The sequence below is a fragment of the Leptopilina heterotoma genome, unplaced genomic scaffold, assembly GCF_015476425.1.
Source record: "Leptopilina heterotoma isolate Lh14 unplaced genomic scaffold, ASM1547642v1 Lhet_17, whole genome shotgun sequence".
In the NCBI taxonomy this organism is placed as follows: Eukaryota; Metazoa; Arthropoda; class Insecta; order Hymenoptera; family Figitidae; genus Leptopilina; species Leptopilina heterotoma.
Window position 1 is genome coordinate 936,039 of NW_025110886.1, and position 17,311 is coordinate 953,349.

The 17,311-nt window shown below is 31.1% G+C and overlaps 1 protein-coding gene across 2 annotated transcripts in view; it reads left to right on the forward strand.

Moving 5' to 3' along the window:
• LOC122499586 (POU domain protein CF1A-like) overlaps window positions 1-1,649 on the forward strand; it is an 89,058-nt gene extending 87,409 nt beyond the window's left edge. The window contains exon 2 of one of the 2 annotated variants that reach the window (XM_043608033.1): window positions 1,218-1,649. The gene's annotated coding sequence lies outside the window, so the exon portion shown is untranslated. The remainder of the gene's footprint in view (window positions 1-1,217) is intronic. The other variant, XM_043608032.1, reaches the window with a different exon arrangement.
• The last annotated feature ends 15,662 nt before the right edge of the window (window positions 1,650-17,311 follow it).

The window sequence follows — 17,311 nt, forward strand, 5'->3', positions numbered from 1 at the left end:
GATAATACACTATGTACGTGCTGATATCAAGCCAAGAATATATGTAAACAAAGTATCTTGGTTGTACAAAAAGAGAGAGGGAGAGAGACACTGTTGACATATTTTATGCAATTAAATTTAATCTTCCGTATTTAATATGAAAATTTCCCAAAAGTTTGCTTCTATACTTATATTTTTAATGTAGCTGAAAATATTTTATTTTAAATGGGGGACATTTTACCCCGTTATGTGTCATATTACCCCGGTATTCTTATTTTTCTTTTCTTCATGATAATCTCTCATCGTATTTAATAAGAAAATTTCCCAAAAGTTTGCTTCTATACTTTTTTTTTAATGTTCCTGAAAATTTAATTTTAAATGCGAATGACATTTTACCCCGTCATGTGTCATATTACCCCAGTATTCTAAATTATATTTTTTCTTCATAACAATCTCTCGTATTCAATAACAAAATTCCCCCTAAAGTTTGCTTCTACTTGAAAATTTAGTATCCTGGTGCGAATGTCATTTTACCCCGACGCCATGTGTCATATTACCCCAGAATTCTTAATTATAGTTTTTCTTCATAGTAATCTCCCGTATTCAATAACGAAATCCCCCCTAAAGTTTGCTTCTACTTGAAAATCGTAGTACTCTAATGCGAATGTCATTTTACCCCGACGTCATGTGTCATATTACCCCAGAATTCTTATTTATAGTTTTTCGTCATGGTAATCTCTCGTATTTAATAATAAAATTCCCCAAAAAGTTTGCTTCCACTTATTTTTAATGTATAGTTGGAAATATTTATTTTTAATTGCGAATGACATTTTACCCCGTTGCCATGTGTCATATTACCCCAGTATTCTTATAAATTTAGGTGAATATTCACGAGATATGAGACAATTATGAGACTATAAAAAATATAAATAATATAAAAATAGCAATAAATTCGAAATTTTGATCGAAAATGTTCATGTACACTATTACCCCATCATTGGGGTATTATTACACTTTTACCCTAAAAATAAGTTTTTTCAATCTACAACTCTTATTATTATCTGTCAATACAAAAAATTAAATTTACGAATTATTCAAATCTAAAAATTGTAATTATTATTTTTGAAATATTTCTTAAAGAAAAATTAATTCCTTAAAAAAAATATTTTTAAAGAAAAAATCCATTTTTTAAAAGAAAAATTGATTTTCTAAAAAAAATTATCTTTTTTCTGTTACAGTTGGACCTTGCTAGGAAAATTCTTGGGACCTTTCTCACACAAATCGAGAGGAGATATATTCGGCAGCTGCGCCAATACCGTCATCCCGCGTGTGAATTGTGCATATTAATACTTAGAACTAACATTTACTATATATATATACATAAATATATATACATGTTAAATCTACTATTAAAGGCTGTAGCAAGTGGGTTATTATGATTAAGACACTATTTTATGTAACTTCGATTTTTGTTATTTCACTAATAATCTCTCCCCAAAAATTTCCTCTCAGATATCAAAAATATTTTTTTAACCATTTTTTTTTCAATATCTTTGTCCATAATTTTCCATATCTTTCTACTTTTTAAAATAATTGTAGTTTTCTGAGAGTTTTTTTGGTTATGTGACACATTACCCCAATTCTTTATTTTTTGGCCTAAAACTCCTTTTTATTTATAAAATAATATTTAAAAACATTAAAATCAGAATTTCTAGTTCAAAAAAACAGTTTTTTATTTTTTATACATGTCATATTACCCCGTATCCATTATTTTCGATTACTCTGAATTCGTACTAATTTGAATGTCCTAAAAAACGAAAATTTATAATTATAACATTGAAATTAATAATTTGAATTCAATAAATAAAATTAATAGGAGAAAAAAAAATATATTTTACTTTTATCCCATGTGACACTTTACCCCAATTTTTCTTTTTCTAATCAAGAATTTAATTTTGAAAACTACTTGTTATTTGGAAAATAGTCTTTACATTCAATTCTTCTCTTTCTAATCAAGAATATAATTTTGAAAACTACTTATTATTTCGAAAACAGTCTTTAAATTCAAGAAAAAAATTTCAATTTTTGTTGTGTCATATTACCCCGAATTTATATTTTTTCGAATTTCTAAGCTTCATTGAAAAATTATTTTTAGCCTAATGTTCCTGTTAATTTAAAATAATTGAAATTTATGATTTATTGTGTTAATAAAGATTTTCAATTCCATTTCAATATTACCCCGTGTTCACTTTTACCCCCAACGGCACTATTTTCGATTTTCTTATAAAATATATCGAGTATTTTTTTATCGATAAATAAATGTTAATGCGAAAAAATGTAAAATCTTCCAATTTACCCCACGATTGTATTTTTACCCCCTATGTACACTTTTACCCCAATAGGACAATTTCTTTCGGATTTTCTTTTCGTCGTTTTCTACTAAATGTAAAGTATTCAAAAATTTAGTTAACACATGTTTTAATTTACCCTAATAATTTTGTGCTTTATCTCGTATTCACTTTTACCCCCAATATCAATAGAGCTATTAGGGGCAAAAGTGAATACGAGATTTTTTTATCGAATATACCAAAAAAAATTTCGAATATTTTCTCAACGATTAATAAATCTTAACTACAAAAAAAATTGAGAAGTGTTCAATTTTTATATTTATCCTACTTTTGTATTTTTATTTAATATCAATTTTGCCCCGTAATTCTTGTCGCCTTTTCCCACTTGAATGTAAATTACAAAAGTATAATAGTAAAATGATTACATGTTTCAATTTACGCCAACTTTTTATTTTTTCTTCTGCTTTTACCCTCAACAGCACTATTTTTCAACTTTACACATTGCACAGTGTGACACTTTACCCCAATGTGTCACTTTACCCTGATTATTTCTTCTCAATGAAGAATTTAATTTTTATAATTGTAAATAAGAAAAATTAATTAATAAATTGAAGTCAAAACTTTAAAACTCTATGATTTAAATTGTGTGTCATATTACCCCGAATTTTCCAATTTCGCTGTTTTAACATTTATTTTTATATTATTTCTCTATTTTATAAAATATATAAAATTAAATTTACGATTTTTACCCTCATCCCTATTTTTACCCTATTTTTCAACTTTACACGATGTGACACTTTACCCCATGTGTCACTTTACCCTGATTATTTCTTCCTAATCAAGAATTTAATTTTTATAATTATAAATTATACCTATAAAAGAAATTAGTTAATAAATTGAAGTAAAAAAAATTAAATACTCGATGATTTAAATTATGTGTCATATTACCCCAGATTTTCAAGTTTCGCTATTTAAAAATTCATTTTCACATTATTTCTCTATTTCAAATTATATAAAAATTAAAATTTACGATTTATTTATTACTGGGTGTTATAAAAAAGTTTTTCAATTTGATATTCACGTAAACGAGTTTGACTATGGGTCGTCGTCGCTTTAAAACAATAAATTTAAAATACGACTCACACGACACAGCGCGAAAAGGATTTATAAAAGTTTCAAGAGTTTAAAAAAAAAAGTTTGTGTATAAGGTGGGAGAGATGATTGCTCGTAAAGTCGTCGACAATATGCACCATCTGCTATGCGAAATTAACGAAAGGGTTTTCTTTTCCAACTCATTTGTCCCCCTTATTATTATTATTTATTTTTTCTTCTTTTCATTTTATTTTAAAACAGATCTTGTCGACCAACTTAATTTATAGACACGTTTCTTCCTTCTTTCTCTTGTAATAAAGTTTTTAAATTAAAAATTCTTTTTCTCTTATTCGTTTTTTAATTTTCATATATATATATAACATCTTTCATCAAGTAGAGAGAAGAAAAAAAAATGACTAATGAAAAAGATATTTTTTTTATGATTCTTCGCCTGCTGAGCCAATGAAGACATACGTAAGTATTAATATTAAATTTTTATAAAAATTTTTATTCCCCATAATGATGAGTCAATATATGAGAAAAGTAATAAAACATTTTTGAAAAGGTTTAAAAAAAGTCGAAAATGAAAGAAATTGGTAAAAATTAGAGATTATGTTCCAATTTACCCCGTTTGTTCATTTTTGCCCCTTGTGAAAATTTACCACTAAAATCTCCCTCCCCCTCCTATAACTAGTTTAAAAAAAATCGTAAATGGAAAAAAATTGGTGAAAATTACATCGTGTTCCATTTTACCCCATTTGTCCACTTTTACCCCTAACGTCTCCCCCGCCCCTAATTTTTTTGGGGAAATTAATAACAAAAAACATAAACGAACAAATTGATTAAAATAAATATTAAAAATGAAATAATTATTTCATGTACCAGTTTACCCCACTATTTCAATTTTAATCCTTTATGATAAAATTTACTCAAAATTTATTAGATTTGATGTCATTTTTGAAATTTACTAATTCGTTTTTAATGCCTTATTGAAAAAAAAAATTTTAATTTCGATACTAACGTTACCTGATTCACCCCGTGTGTACTTTTACTCTTTAAAATTAGACTTTTTCAGAAAAAAGATTTTCTTTTTCTCTTTTGCCTAAATTAAATGCTGTTAAAAGTAGAATTAATAAAATTCAAAACAATCAAAATTTCAAAAATTCCAAAAATCTTAACACTTGAGGGGTAAAGTGGTACTTTTCAGCAATATATTTTTCGAATCAAATATTAATTCCTCACAATTTATTTATTGTTTTTGTTCACTTTGTTCTACAATAAAAAATAGAAATTTCAATGAAATTCCATTCCAGAAAAGCAAAATCTTTATACGTGGGGTAAAGTGGTATTTTTCAGCAATATTTTTCTCAAATTAAGAAAATCATTCAAGAACAATGGAAATTTTTACACTTTGTAGAATATAATGATACTTTTCAGCAATGTACATTCTCGAATTAAGAATAGATTTTTTTAGAAAATTTTATAATTAAGTTTCATGTCAGAAAAATAAAAATCTTTACCTTTGGGGTAAAGTGGTACTATAAAAAAATATATTTTTCAAATTAACAACTAGTTTACTAAAATTTATTCACATTTATTTACAACTTTTTTACACAAAAACTTTTTTTCAGAAAGAATAAAATTTTTTTTTGGAATATTCTACTACTTGCCATTTGCGGGGTAAAGTGGTATTTTACAGAAAATAAAGTTCTGGAATCAAAAATAAATTACTTGCAATTTGTTTTCTTGACATCTTTGTTCTACAATGAATAAAAAATTACAATAAAATTCCATTTCAGAGAAGTGAAAATCTTTACCCTTGGGGTAAAGTGGTATTCTCAAATTAGAAAACTGATTCTAGAACAATTTAAATCTTAACACTTGCAGGAAAAAATTATCCTTTTCAGCAATTTTTGGAATTAAAAATGAATTCCTTAGGAAAATAATAAAATTTTATTTCAGGAAAATGAAAATCTTTACTTTTGGGGTAAAATGGTACTTTATGGAAATATAATTTTCGAATTAAAAACTAGGTAACTTAGTAAAATTTATTCGTATATTATTTACAACTTTTATCCTGAAAGAAGAAAATTATTTTTACAGAAAAATTGAAAATCTTTACCCTTTGGGGTAAAGTGGTACTTAGCAGCAATATATTTCTCGATTTAAGAACTAGTTTACTAAACTTTATTCACAACTTTTTTCCAAAAACTTTTCTTTGCAGAAAGAATAAAATTATTTTCCAAAATATTTGAAAATCTTGCCACTTGCGGGGTAAAGTGGTACTTTTCAGAAAATATAGTTCTGGAATCCAAAATCAATTTCTTGCAATTTGTTTTTGTCATCTTTGTTCTACAACGAAAAACATAAATTACAGTCAAATTTCATTTTAGAAAAATGAAAATCTTTACACTTGGGGTAAAGTGGTAATTTTCGAATTTTAATTTAGTAAATTTTTAATTTTTTCCTGGGTTTTTTTTGCATCATTCGTTTTTCTTTTTGGTGTTTAGCGATTGGATGGATTTCAAACATGAGTGTTGGGAATGTTTCGAAGCGTGATTCTCGTCTCGTTGTCACCCTCGTATTCGGAGCTTTGGTAACCGAACCTCGTCCTCACACCCTCGTTGTATGTGGATGTGTGCCCAGGTCGTTCTCTCTCTCTCCCTCTCTCTCTCTCTCTACGTTATACCCCTTTGCGCAATCTAAACCAAGCCTCTGATCTACCATAAAGTCATTTCATAACCCATCCCGAGGGTTAACTATCCTCCCCCCTTTACCCCTCCTTGACTACCCCCCAAGTACCAAATCCCGAGTTAAACGTGACTCGACCGGTCTCGCAAACTCGTCACGGTAAATCCCTCTAACTCACCCTCTCTCTCTCTCTCATATTCCATGAAAACTGCATTCAAGAAATCGATAATATTTCACTACTTTCAATTTATTCAGGGTCAAACTGAATTTTCTTTTTCATTCCGAAAAAAAAGAATTTTCTTTTGTTGATTCTACTTTTAATGGCAGTTAAATTAGGGAAAGACGGCAAAAAAAATTTTTTTTTATGAAAAAGTCGAATTTTAGGGGTAAAAGTACATATGGGGTAAAATAAGTAATATCATAGGTGGGGTAATATGACACTTTTGTTAATTCTTTCTTTTAACAACAATTAATCGAGGTAACAGAAAAAAAACAATTAAAAAAAACTTTTTTCTGAAAAAGTCACAATTTTAGGGGTAAATTTTAACACCACGGGGTAAAATGACACAAGAGGAGTAATTTGAATCTTTTGTTAATTCTACTTTTAACAGCAATTAATTTAGACAAAAGTGTGAAAAAGCAATTTAGAAAAAAAATTTTCTGAAAAAGTAACAATTTTTGGGGTAAAAGTACACACTGGGTAAAACAGACCGGTGGGGGTAATGCGACACTTTTGTCAATTCTACTTTTAACATTTGGCAGCAATTAATTTAAACAACAGTGTAAAAAAGCAATTTAAAAAAAACTTTTTTCTGAAAAAGTCACAATTTTCGGGGTAAATTTTAACACCACGGGGTAAAATAACACAAGTAGGGTAATTTGAAACTTATTTTAATTCCACTTTAAACAGCAATTAATTTAGACAACGGTGCAAAAAATTAGATTTTCTATTTAAAAATAGAATTTTTAGGCGTAAAAGTACCCATGACGTTCTGATTTTGATTGTTCTGGAAAGTTTTTTTTCTAATTTGAGAAAAATATTGTTGAAAAATACCACTTTACCCCAAGTGTAAAGATTTTCATTTTTCTAAAGAATGGAATTTTATGGGAATTATTATTATTCATTGTCGAACAAAGTAATCAATAAAAAATAAAGTATAAGGAATTAATTTCTGCTTCTAAAACTACAGTCTCTGAAAAGTACCACTTCACCCCGCAAGTGGCAAGATTTTCAAATATTTCGGAAAATAATTTTATTCTTTCTGAAAAAAAGTTTTTGTTAAAAAAAAGTGGTGAATAAATGTGAATAAATATGAGTAAACTAGCTGTGAATTCGAGAAATGTTTTGCTGAAAAGTACCACTTTACCCCAAAGGTAGAGAATTTGATTTTCCTGAAGTGAAATTTTATTTTAAATGCTCTTAGGAATCTATTTTTAATTCGAGAAAAAAATTACTGAAAAGTATCACTTTATTCTAAAGTGTAAAAATTTTGATTGTTCTGGAATGATTTTTTTAATTTGAGAAAAATATTGCTGAAAAATACCACTTTACCCCAAGTATAAAGATTTTCATTTTTCTGGAATGGAATTTCATTGAAATTTTTATTATTCATTGTAGAACAAAGTTGTTAAAAAAAATAAATTGTGAGCAATTAATTTTTGACTCGAAAAATATATTGCTGAAAAGTACCACTTTACCCCTAAAGTGTAAAGCTAATCGACCAAGGGTAAAGATTTTTATTTTTTTGTTGAGTGGAATTTTATTCAAATTATTATTATTCATTGTCGAACAAAGTTGTCAATAGAAAATAAAGCGTATAAGGAATTAATTTTTGATTCGGGACATATAATACTGAAAAGTACCACTTTACCCCACAAGTGTCAAGATTTTCCATTATTCTAGAAATTAAATTTTATTCAAATCTGTGTTTATTCCCTGTCGAAGAAAGTTAGCAACAAATATAAACAATGCACAAGGATTTAATTTTCGATTCGAGAAATATATTATAAAGTTCCACTTTACCCCTAATTATCAAGATTTTCATGTTATTCTGGTATTTCGAATGAAATTTGCTTTCATTATTTTTGGATCAGTGTTTTTAAAACAAGAAAAACAATTTTTAAGACCTCAATTTCTAATTCGAGAAAAATAAATCAAAAATACCACTTTACCCCAAGCGAATAAATTGTCATTTTTCGAACAAATTTTTCCCCTCTACGTGCCAAACTTGCATTTTAAATTTTCAGAATATGACCAAAATTCGTAAATCAGTTTTTAATTTAAAAAAAAAATTACTAAAAAAATACCACTTTACCCCATCACAAGGAAAAACAAAATTTTTTTTCTCTAAATTTCATATATACTTTATTATGGAACACAGTTGCCCCGATTTGAGCACCTCTTTTGTAATTCCAAAAGGCAAAAGGGAGACGGGAGAGTAAATGGGGGAGGGGTGGGGGGAGAGAAGGGCGCGGATGAAGCTGACGCAGTGTGTGTGGGGTAGGTGGTCGGTGGTATGCCCAGTAGCCAATTCCCGGCTCTGGGCTCAACTCGGCGGGTCCATTCATCGCGGAGCTCTACGTGACCGGTTTACCAATCCACCTCTTCCTCTGCACCACATCGTTCGCGTATCTATCTATAAACCGTTCTCCTCCTACCCCTTCTTTCCCATCCTCTTCCATACCTACTACCTACCCACCCTCACATTCCCTCTCACCGGTTACTACGACTTCTGTATCCGTGCACCAAACAACCCCCTAGGAGTCATATCGACCCAGTGTATAGTTGGAAAACCCACTGGTACTGCTTTTTCTGACTCTCACTCCCACCCCCCACCCTCACTACTCTTTCCTTCCAAAAAATACTTATTATTTGTCTGGTAACGTGAAAAAGAAAAAAAAATTAATTGTGATATTTTAGAGTTGAAATTTTTGCACTAGTGGGGTAATATTGAAATATTACTATTTTTTGGTTATTTATTTTGTTTTTTGGGGTTATTACGTTACCAGAGGCACTTGTGGGGTAATATAGTAATATTCCTACTGAATCTAGTGGGGGAATAGTACAATACTACTTTCGGTACTAGTGAGGTAACAGTGCAATACTAATTTTTGAACTAGTGGGGTAATATTGACATATTACTATTTTTTGGTTATTTATTTTGTTTTTTTTGGGTTATTACGTTACCAGAGGCACTTGTGGGGTAATATAGTAATATTCCTACTGAATCTAGTGGGGTAATAGTACAATACTACTCTCGGTACTAGTGAGGTAACAGTGCAATACTACTTTTTGAACTAGTGGGGTAATATTGACATATTATTATTATTTTTTTATATAATGTTAGTAAAGGCACTTGTGGGGTAATATTGTAATATCCCTACTGAAACTAGTGAGGTAATAGTACAATCCTACTGCAATACTACTACTAGTAGAACTAATGAAGGTGATGTCTAACGTTACTAGAGGAACTAGTGGGGCAATATTGGAACATTACTACTATACCTAGTGGGGTAATACTACAATAGTACTATTTGAAATAGTGGCGTAATATTCCTATAGGAACTAGTGGGGTAATACAGCACTATTAGTGGTACAACTAATAGAATTGGATTAAAACGTTACTAGAGGCACTTGTGGGGTAATATTGTAATATTCCTACTGAAAGTAGTGGGGTAATAGAACAATCTCACTTTTTGGAACTAGTGTGGTAATAATGCAATACTACTTTTGGAACTAGTGGGGTAATACTGCAATACTACTATACTAGTAGAACTAATGGATTTGATGTGAAACATTACTAGAGGCACTAATGGGGTAATATTGTAAAATTCCTACTGAAACTAGTGAGGTAATACTACAACAGAACTATTTGAACTACTGGGGTAATATTCCTATTGGAACTTGTGGGGTAATACTGCAATATTAGTAGTAGAACTAATAGAATTGGATTTTAACGTTACTAGAGGCACTTGTGGGGTAATATTGTAATATTCCTACTGAAACTAGTGAGTTAATACTACAACAGTACTATTTAAACTACTGGGGTAATATTCCTATTGGAACTAGTGGGGAAATACTGCAATATTAGTAGTAGAACTAATAGAATTTAATTATAACGTTACTAGAGGCACTTGTGGGGTAATATTGTAATATTTTTACTGAAACTAGTGGGGTAATAGTACAATCCTACTCTTTGGAACTAGTGGGGTAATACTGCAATACTACTACTAGTAGAACTAATGGAGTTGGTGTGTAACGTTACTAGAGGCACTAGTGGGGTAATATTGTAAAATTACTGGAGAGAAAATTAATTAAAGTGGAATCGAAAGTGGAAAGGGAAGTGGAAGTTAATTTAAGTGTTTTTAAAAGTGGAAATAAGGGATTCGAAGGTAGATGTGGAACTGGAAACAGAAGTGAAAATTATTTAAAGTGGATGTGAAAGTGGAAATTAATTAAAGTGGATGAGAAAGTGAAAAGGGAAGTAAAAATTAGTTAAAGCGAATTCAAAAGTGGAAATGAGAGAGGAAAGGTAAATGGAAATTAACTAAAATGGAATCGAAAGTGGATGTAAAAGTGGAAATGAATTAAAGAGGAATTGAGGGTAGAAGTGAAAGTGGAAAGGGAAGCGGAAATTAAAAAAAGTGGATGTGAAAGTGGAAATTAATTGAAGCGAATTCAAAAGTGGAAATGAGAGAGGAAAGGAAAATGGAAATTAATTAAACTGGATTCAAAAGTGGATGTGAAAGTGGAAATGGAAGTAAAAATTATTGAAGTGGATTAAAAAGTGGAAATGGAAGTGGAAACAGAAGTGAAAATTGATTAAAGTGGAAGTGGAAAGGGAAGTGGAAATTAATGAAAGTGGATTCAAAAGTGGAAACTAATTAAAGTCGAAGTGGATTCGAAAGTGGAAATGCATGTGGAAACAGAAGTGAAAATTAATTAAAGTGTAAGTGGAAAGAAAAGTGGAAATTAATAAAAGTGAAAGTGAAAGTGCAAAGGAAGTGAAAACCAGTTAAAGTCGAAAGTGAAAGTCAAAGAGAAAAGTGGAATTAAATACATCCATTCGCAATTTTCCAAAAATTATGATATCGCAGCGAAATAATTTTGAATCTTGATTTTTTTTCCGAGTAATGTCATATGGGAATCAAATAATGTTGTCGTCGGTACTAAAACACATTTTGATATATCTTTGTGTATACAAATATATCTGTATATATCTGGGAAAATTGCCATAGGTGGTCATGACGATGAAACGGCTTATTCCTCAACAATAATCACAATATGTTCCCCTCCCCCACCTTTCCTCTCTCTCTCACTGCGTGTGTACGTGTTTGTGGAAGAGGGCCGTATTGTTTTATAGCTATGACGATAACTTGACTGCACCAAAACTAAAGGGAGAGTGTGTGTACTCTTGAAGGGTGGGGTGGGGGGGGGGGGGGGGTTGTGTGGAGATAGAAGGAGAAAGGGGGTGGGGGGAGATGGCTCAGAATTAAATGAAACAATGGCTCAGGGTGCAGTTAATGCATATTTCGTATATCCTCTATATAGATATATGAATGTATAACCGCAAGGACCTCAAAAGTGTAACGGTAAATTTCAACTCCTTCCCCATATAATATATATATATAAACTATAAACATTTTGTGAGATAATATATTTAAAGTAATAATAACGCAAAAACATTGTCTATTTTCTCTGGGATTAACAATTTTATTTTCTGAAAATATATTATATTTATAATTATATTATTTAATTAACTGGACGAAAAAAACCAATTTTCATAGAAAACATATTAATTTTTTTAAATTTTAGCTAAAATTTTGCTTCTTTTATTTTTTATTTTGAAAAACTGATGTTAAATTCATGACCGCAGTGACCCTAAAAACCCCCGAAATAACAAGTTTCATAAGAAATTAATGAATGTGAAAAAAGTTCGTCGCCATATTGGATCCGCCATTTTGTATTTTTAAAAACTGATGTTAAATTCGTGATCAGCGACCCCAAAAACCCCCAAGTAACAAGTTTCATACGAATTTGAAGAATTTTAAAAAATTTTGTCCGCCATATTGGATCCGCCATTTTGTATTCTGAAAACCTCATGCCAAATTCGAAATCAGCTCTGAGTGTCATTTTCGAGCGTATCCAAGAATTTTTTTTTAAAAAATTGAAAGAGTGAAAGGAAAATTAGTTAAATTTTTTTCTGCTTGGAATTTTGTTCCTGCTCCATGACGTCACTAAATTTACAATCTTATCCTGGACCAAAAATGGTTATGCAGTGGAAAAAAAAAATAGGTGGGGAAAGGGGAAATGGAAATGTGAGGTTTCTCTTTCGATAATTTTAATGGGCGGCTACAAATATTAATTTCTCGAATGATATGGTGTCTTTTGCATTGTATGCAGATGAAGAAGGCTGGGCGACAATGACTCTATATATACATATATATCTCTATACACACAAATATATATAATATGATGGGTTTCTCTCCTCAGAGGCAACGGGGCCAAAGTTGCGTGTTTCTTTGGCTCGTGTCATTCCTTGACAAAAAAAAAAATCACTTTCCAGACACTTAGGCACACACACCAGGCATATCCATATATTAACATCTCATCAAATACAATCTATAAATTGTCGCCAATTGACACTTTTTGTTTCACTTCTTTTTTTTCATTCTTTTTCATATACTCTTTCATATACTTTCTTTCGTATTTTTCTTCTTTCGGTTTTTTTTCCTTTTTTTCGTTGTTTCTGCATTTTTTTATTACTTTTAATTTTTGAATATAAAAACTGTTTTTTTAAATATGTAAAAATACAAATTGAAAAATAAAAATAAATTTATTATGTATTCGATGGCAGATTTTAAAAATTCAAAATGGCGGATCCAATATGATGGACGACTTTTTAAAAAACTTGACGAATTTGCTTGAAACTCGTTACTCGGGGGTTTTTGGCGTCGCTGATTACGAATCTGCTGTTAGATTTACAAAATTCAAAATGGCGGATCCAATATGGCGGATGAATTTTCGAAAACTTGAAGATTTCGCTTGAAACTCGTTGCTCGGGGGTTTTCGGTGTCGCTGATTACGAATTCGATACCAGATTTTAAAAATCGAAGATGGCGAATCCAATATGGCGGACGACTTTTTAGAAAACTTAACAAATTCGCTGGAAACTCGTTACTCGGGGTTTTCGGTGTCGCTGATGAAGAATTCGATGCCAGATTTTAAAAATCCAAGATGGCGGATCCAATATGGCGGACGACTTTTTAAAAACTTGACGATTTCGCTTGAAACTCGTTACTCGGGGGTTTTTGGCATCGCTGATTATGAATTCAATGTCAGATTTTAAAAATTCAAAATGGCGGACGACTTTTTTTAAAAAATTAACCTGATTTACTTTAATTTATTCGATTTCAAGTTAAGTTTCGAAGGAGGAAATTTATTTTCATTACTTTGAAGTTAAGTTTGATTTTTCTTCTATAGTTTAAAAAAAATAACGTGAAAAAAATGAAGAGAAAAAGTATAAGAGGGAGAGAGTGGAAAGTATATAAGAAAGTAGAAAGAATATTGAGAGAAGAAGAAAGAGAGAGAGAAAAAAAGATAAAGAGGGTTAAGGGGGGGGGGGAGAACGAAGATAAAATGATATTTTCGCTGATTATTATTCCACGCGGTGAATTTGAAAGAAAAGCCGTAAAACGCGAACAATGTTCACGGTTCGCGGAAAAAATGGAGTTTTGCAATGGGGTTTGGTGTGTATACATATAAAATGGGTGGGGGAGTGGGTTGCGGATATGTACGCAGACGATATCAAATTTCTTGGTTAGACTTATTCTCTCTCTCTCCCTCCCTCTTTCTCTTACTGTTTTATTTTTTATTTTTCAAATGCGTTCCTCTATTTCTTTTCTTGATTCGCCTACCTACCACCCTCCCCCCCACTCACAACACCATGGAGTGTTAGGCGAATGGGTTCAAAACCTATTTCAGAATCTCTCCCCGAGAGAGGTTCGTGGATACGACACGGGGTGTCTCGCGATTTATGCAAAATGGTACCGTAACTCCCGAGGGAGCTTCACTGCAAAGTCACCCCTCTTCTATTCTATTCTATATATACACATGCACAGGAATTTTGCATTTTTATATTATAAACTCAACTAAATTCAAAGAATATTTAAAAATTGAAAAAAATGATTTTATTCAATTAATTGGAATTATTTGGAAAATATTTATTTTTCATTAACTGGAACTCGATTGGAACTTGCTTCAAACTAGGAAGGAACTAGATTGAAATTTCTTTCAAAATAAATTGGAATTTTCTTCAAACCAGACTGTAACCAGATTGGAACTTCCTTTAAACTAGACTGGAACTAGATTTGAACTGCCTTCAAAACTTGCCTGCAACTAGATTGAAACTTCTTTTTGATCTAGTCTGGGACTAGATTGAAACTTTCTTTAAACCTTGCAAATAGATTATAACTTTCTTCAAACCAGACTGGAACTAGATTGGAAATACTCTCAAACTAGTCTGGAACTAGATCAAAACTTTCTTTAAACCAGACTGGGACTAGATTGAAATTCTCTTCAAACTAAAAAGGAACTAGATTGTAATTTCCTTCAAATTAAAGGACCACGCACAAAATACATATTGGAACCCAGTCGATTTTTTTTAAACTGAGTAGAAAAGTAGGTTTTTTTGTCAGGAAAAAGATCCCCTATTGAAAAATAAAAAAAACTTGAACTGGGATCTAATTTGTATGTGATTTGTGCGTGGTCCTTTTAACTAGATTAGAACTAGAATAAAAGTTTCTATAAACCAGACCTAAACTAACTTGGAATTTCCTTCAATCTTGATTGGAACTTTCTTTAAACTAGACTAGAACTAAATTAAAACTTTCTTCAAAATAGACTGAAACTAGATTTGAACTGCCTGTAAAACTTGACTAGAACTAGATTGGAACTTCTTTTAAACTACTCTGGGACTAGATTGAAACTTTTCTTTAAACCTTGGAAATAGATAATGACTTTCTTTAAACCAGACTAAAACTAGATTGAAACTTTCTTCAAACCAGACTCGAACTCGATTGAAACTTCCTTCAAATTAAATTGGAACTAGATTAAAATTCTCTTCAAACTAGAAAGGAACTAGATTGGAATTTCTGTCAAATTAAATTGGATCTAGATTGGAACTACACTATAACTTTGTTCAAACCAAACTGAAACTAGATTGGAAATCCCCTCAAACTAGACTGGAACTAGATTAAAACTTTCTTCAAACCACATTCGAACTAAATTGGAATTCCCCTCAAACTAGACTGGAACTAGATTAAGACTTCCTGAAAACAAGATTGGAACTAGATTGGAATTCCCTTTAAACTAGACTGAAACTAGATTGGGACTTTCTTTAAAATAGACTGGAACTAGATTGTAACCTTCAACAAACCATATTGGATCTACAGTATAACTTTGTTCAAACCCAACTGGAACTAGATTGGAAATCCCCTCAAACTAGACTGGAACTAGATTAGGACTTCCTGAAAACAAGATTGGAACTAGATTGGAAATCCCCTCAAACTAGACTGGAACTAGATTAAGACTTCCTGAAAATAAGATTGGAACTAGATTGGAATTCCCTTTAAACTAGACTGGAACTTTCTTCAAACTAGACTGAAACTAGATTGAAACTCTTTTTGACCTAATTTTAACCTAAAATTAGGCTAGTTTTCAATCAATCCGGTGTCAAGACGTAAATGTTTTCAGTCTCTGTTTTTTCTCTCTATAAAATAGTCGTGTGCGGTTAAGAAAGAGTGAGAGAGAGAGAAAGAACTTGGAATGAAGTTTTGCTCGGGCGCAAAAGGGCGACGGAATAAATAGGTACTTACGGGGGCCCGCAATGCCGGCAGATGATTGAGAGCCCGTGGATCATTTAATTTAATTACCTCGTGGGGTTAATAGAAGAGATAAAAGTCGCCGCGCGCTCGTGCTGGATATTATACACGCTCTTCACATACACATTCACATTACATATATACGTATAGCTCATTGCAAAAAATACCTCAAAAATGATACATTTTTATTATTTTGTAAAAAAAAAGAATTATTTAAATATTACAACTGTTCTAGGTGAGGGGCCGTTCATAAACTACGTCGCGCCTTAGATGAGGGGTGGATTAATTAATTAATTTACTTTAAATATTTATTTATATTTTTAATTAATTAATTAAGTTCCAATTTTCTGTAGAAAAAATGGCCTTAGAGGGGGGGGGGGTGGATTAATTAATTTACTTTAAATATTTATTTATATTTTTAATTAATTAAGTTCCAATTTTCTGTAGAAAAAATGGCGGCAAAGTATGTAAAATTAGTGAGAAGGGGGGGCGGGGGGTGGAAAATTATATGCAAAATAGTGTGACGTAGTTTATGAACGACCCCTAATATATGTTTTACTTCTAGAAACCAAAATTTAAATAAAAAATACTAATGGTGAATTTGAAAAAAAAACCCTAGGGTTTTTTTTAAATCTATACTATATTGAAGATATAAATAATAAATATTATATATTTTGGCTACGATTTTAAGTATAAAACGTGGGAGGTGTAGGGGGGGGGAGGGTTTGAAGAAGGGAACATGTCGCTCGTTTTGGTCGTCGTGGCTGACTTAATTTCATAAACCGCAACTGTTGCCTCTATTCAGTTGGAAATGTTGCAGCACTAACAGTTATGATCCGCGCTTGCCTTTCTATAATCGGCTATTTAAACCCCCCCCCACCCCTACCCCCCTCTTTTCCCCTCAAATCCCCCTACCCAATGTATATAACCAAACCATGGCCATTTGCCACCCTTGGAAATTTAAAGACCTTAAACTGTGACGAACTAGCGGTTTATCCTTGTGTCTCCTGATTTACGTCGCTATTAATGACGATTAGCCGCAGATATTGCAGTCTGATGATAGACAGAGAGGGAGCGCGATGTGGGAGCAAATTATTATCTCAAGATTGATAATCATTCTTTATCGACGCAATGAAGGGGGAACTTTAAATATATATCATTTATTACAGATTTGTTATATTGATTAAATTTCAAAAATTAGAATTGAGTCAGAATTCCAATTGGGGAGAATTACAATTATTCATTCAATTTTTCACGCAGAGTTCAATGAAATCTGTAATAGTTAAAATAAATTAAACAAACATAAATTATTTTATATC